General features: G+C 39.3%; 1 pseudogene; it reads left to right on the forward strand.

Moving 5' to 3' along the window:
* The first annotated feature begins 3,134 nt into the window (after window positions 1–3,134).
* Window positions 3,135–3,835, forward strand: LOC136389316 (synaptonemal complex protein 3 pseudogene; annotated as a pseudogene).
* Window positions 3,836–4,699: the final 864 nt, after the last annotated feature.

A 4,699-nucleotide genomic window follows, 5' to 3' on the forward strand; every position in this document is an offset into this window, starting at 1 on the left:
TTAACTTCCTGAAATCCACCTGATCATCATGTTGTTTCTTTCCTCAAAATCCTCCATCATTCACTAGCACAAATAATAATCTCTTTAACTTTCCATGAATTGACATCTGAACTCTCTGCCACCATAAAATTCATTGTTGTTTTTTAAAAATGCTCTGTTGCCCTGGACGGTTGGCTCAGTGGTAGAGCGTCGGCCTGGCGTGCGGAAGTCCCGGGTTCGATTCCCGGCCAGGGCACACAGGAGAAGCACCCATCTGCTTCTCCCCCGCTACCCCTCTCCTTCCTCTCTGTCTCTCTCTTCCCCTCCCACAGCCAAGGCTCCATTGGAGCAAAGATGGCCTGGGCGCTGGGGATGGCTCCGTGCCCTCTGCCTCAGGAGCTAGAGTGAGTGGCTCTGGTTGCAACAGAGCAAAGCCCCGGATAGGCAGAGCATCGCCCCTGGTGGGCATGCCAGGTGGATCCCTGTCGGGCGCATGCGGGAGTCTGTCTGACTGCCTCCCCGTTTCCAGCTTCAGAAAAATACAAAAAAATAAATAAATAAAAATGCTGTTTCTGTTACCATAACTTTGCTTATTTCTTATTCTTTACCTGGAGGTCTACTCCTGTATCTTCATTTGTTGATATTTTGGCTGGCTTTCAAGTTTCAGCTTATGAACCACTTCCAAAATATCCATTTGCATTTAACCACTCTTTCCCCACACTCTTCATTCTTTTTGTTCCTACTTATTTGTTACACGCACCATTGCATGTCATGCATGTGTTTGCCTTCCTCATTACTCTGTGAGTTCCTGAAGCACAGGAGCCGTGTCTTCTTCAGCTTACATTATCCACATCACATAATCTGAATCTTTGCATATTGAATGCCATTCCTTGATTTAAATTTAAATAAGTTATGTTAATATTTGTAGTTTATCCTAGTGGATATATATTATATAATTTAATTTTATGTATTATATATAGTATTATATCTTAATAATTTAAAAATTATCCTTAGATTCTACTTTATTTGGTAAAACTGAAAAACTAACAACCAAATCCCATCTCCCCACCTTCTTCTCTTTGAATAAAGCAGTTCCCCAGAGACAGAGAGGCTTTGGCTGGGGAGTCATTTAATATGTCCAGGTTTTACAATTTGGCAGGCCATGGCCTGATGATCAAGCTCGCAGATACAAAGTTCAGGGACAATAGGAGAAAAAAAAAGAAGCTCTTATTTCAAAGACAACAAAATCCTTTCTCCCATCTTCATAATACCTACAATGACCTCACACCCCCAACCTAAATAAAAAGATAGTAGAGGGAAATTCAAGAGTCTCTCTCTCTCTCTCTCTCTCTCTCTCTCTCTCTCTCTCTCTCACACACACACACACACACACACACACACACACACACACCTTTCTTTCAACCAAAGAGTCAAAGAGCCTGGGAGAAAATATTCCACCTTCAGCCATTCCCAGGTCTCCAGTGAACTGATTTTAAGTCTAAGAATTCCCCATTTTGAAGAACGTGAACTCTGGGTTCTACAGCAGCTGGCCTAGGGAAAGGTTTCACATGACTGAGAAGATAATGGTGGAGAAGGAGGATACAGCAGGAGGGCAAAGCCCTTGAGGAGGTTTGAGAAAGTGGATCTCCACCTTTGGCAAATAATATATAATATACTACATATTATAATATATAATATATTATACATTTCTAAATGTTATTTATCCTACTATAGTAATATATAAAGATTTTTATAATTTTGATGTAGTAATGTATTATCTTTTAATTTTTGTAAAAAAATTGTATGTATATATATGTATATACATATGTGCATGTGTGTGTGTGTGTGTTTGTGTGTGTGTATCTACCTTTCCAATTTCTTGAAAAATTTGTGTGGTGAGATATATTTCTCCTGGTGATCAGGTTATCAGAAAATCTAAAAATTCTTAGCTTGTTATGGTGGTTCCTGTCCTAGATACTCTTATATTTCTCAGAGCACCAATAACATACAGTTGTTGTTGATTTTCTGAGTTATATTAAAATGTGGGTGACAGACAGCATGTGAGCTCTCAGCACAGAAAGTGCCCAGCCACTGCTGCCGTATGAAAGTTATCCCTGGGAACCCTCCCTGAGATATTGTTGCTGACTTCTTGCTCATCTATTCCTTCCCCAACCCCCAACTCTGTTTTTTTTTGTTTTTGTTTTTTGTGGCAGAGACAGAGAGAGTCAGAGAGAGGGACAGATAGGGACAGAGAGACAGGAAGGGAGAGAGATGAGAAACATCAATTCTTCGTTGCGGTTCCTTAGTTGTCCATTGATTTATTTCTCATATGTGCCTTGACTGGGGGGATACAGCAGACCGAGTGACCCCTTGCTCGAGCCAGCAACCTTGGGTCTAAGCTGGTGAGCCTTGCTCAAAGCTGATGAGCCCACGCTCAAGCTGGTGACCTCGGGGTCTCGAACCCGGGTCCACCACATCCCAGTCCAACGCTCTATCCACTGTGCCACTGCCTGGTCGGGCTCCCCCCAACTATTTTGTAAGATGTTTTTCCATAATTCTATATCTCTCAAAGTGGCTTTCTATTCCATTCCTCAGAGAAAGAGTCAAATTCTTGTTACTTTACATATCAGGACACTTTTGTGAGTATAGAAAACCATATTCAAAGTGGATAAATCATAACGATGATAACTATCTCACACATGAAGTCCAGAGAAAGAGAGTCTGTAGACAATTAAAGGTTCAATGATGCCATCAAATACCCTGCTTCCTTCTGGTTTGGCTTTCTTCTTTGCCATTCTTACCATGTTGCCTTGCTTCTCAGACTACCACTCTTCATAAAATATTTGCAGCATCAGAACTCAACACAGCATTGAGAATTACAGAGAAAGGTTGTTTTATCCAGTTTCATCTTTTTAAGAGAAAAGAAACCCTCTCCCAGAGCCTTCAAGCAAACCTCCTTCAAATATCTACAGGCAGCTCCACTTCTCACGCATCACAGACTTAGATGGTCAAGATTTACTCTTAAGTTAAGGATATGCCCAATCATGCATGGGTTGTGATGTAAATAATCAGGATTTTATTAGTATGAAAGAAGAAAGCAATAAGATGAGCGTTGTGGCAGCAAAGCAGTTATCTCAGTCAGAATACATCTAAATATGGCACCTTCTGGAAGAAAACAGACCAGGAAATCTGAGAAGACGTCAAGGGAAGGACAGGTTGTAAGAGCCTTTGACTTTGAGAAAGAAGATAAAAAAGATCTGAATGTTTCAGAGGAAGATGTTACTGACCTGAAGACTCCAGTAATGATAAAGCCTAGAAAGAAAAGGAGTTCTGAAGAAATAGTTGAAGATATGGGAAGTGGGGTGAAGTACAGAATATGCTAGAATAATGTGGAGCTGACATTAACAACATTCTTCTTGCAAAGAGAAAAAGATGAGCAATGTATACCAGGGCTTCTCTCAAAAGCAGTGATCAGAAAGTTGAACATATTTGGAAAACCCAACAGGATCAAAGGTAGAAGCTTAACCAAAAATATTTCCAACAGTTTCTGACTTTGGAAGATAGATAGGCAGAAAGCTGTGGAACAAAAAGAAAAACTAGCTAATTTGTTGTTGCGACAGCAACAAAAGTTTTTTCAACAATCTAGAGTTGTTCAGAGCGAGAGACTGAAAATAAAGTTATATGATCAGGTCATAAAGAGTGTGGAGGACTTAGAGAAGAATCATAATACTGTACTTATTGGTGCACAAAATAAACCTATAAAAGAAATGGCTATGTTACAAAAACAAATTATGATGGATACTCAGCAGCAAGAGATGACAAGTTTTGAAAGACTCTTCAATCTATATTATTCTGATGACTCTTTGAAGGAAGAACTTGAACCTAAGTAATATGACACAATTATAACATTAGGTAAGAGGCATGTAAGTCTTCAGAGTGGTTTAAAATCATTAACTTAATGTGCAGGCCTTCTCTTTCTGATAAATGAAATCTAAATGTTTAAAAAGAAAAAGGAGGAACCTGACCAGGTGGTGGCGCAGTGGATAGAGCGTCAGACTGGGATTCAGAGGACCCAGGTTCAAGACCCCAAGGTTGCCAGCTTGAGCACGGGCTCATCTGGTTTGAGCAAAGCTCACCAGCTTGGACCCAAGGACACTGGCTCCAGCAAGGGGTTACTCGGTCTGCTGTAGCCCCACAGTCAAGGAACATATGAGAAAGCAATCAATGAACAACTAAGGTGTCACAACGCACAACAAAAAACTAATGATTGATGCTTCTCATCTCTCCATTCCTGTCTGTCTGTCCCTGTCTATCCCTCTCTCTGACTCTCTCTCTGTCTCTGTAAAAAAAAAAAAAAAAGAGGGAACAAATTTTGTCTGGACAACAAATAGTGCTTGCTCACTTTATTATACACTACAATTTAACTTTTTTTTTTTTTTTTTTGCTATTCTTTAAATTTTTTCTGTCTAAAAAGGTTGATGGGGTGGGAGGAACTCACCTTTATAATCACACCAACATATGAAGCATATTCTCCAAAAAAGAATGCAGCTTTTGTTTGCTTATTTTGTCTTGTGAGGAATTCTGCTCAAATCAAACTGCAGCTATTAGTTATTAATTAAATGACACTTTCCTCATATTATAATTAAAAAATTTAAATATATCTTTTATTTTCCAATATATTAATGAGCTATATAATAGCTAGGTCTTTAAAATTTTCTTT

The sequence above is a fragment of the Saccopteryx leptura genome, chromosome 1 (assembly GCF_036850995.1).
Source record: "Saccopteryx leptura isolate mSacLep1 chromosome 1, mSacLep1_pri_phased_curated, whole genome shotgun sequence".
Classification (NCBI taxonomy): Eukaryota; Metazoa; Chordata; class Mammalia; order Chiroptera; family Emballonuridae; genus Saccopteryx; species Saccopteryx leptura.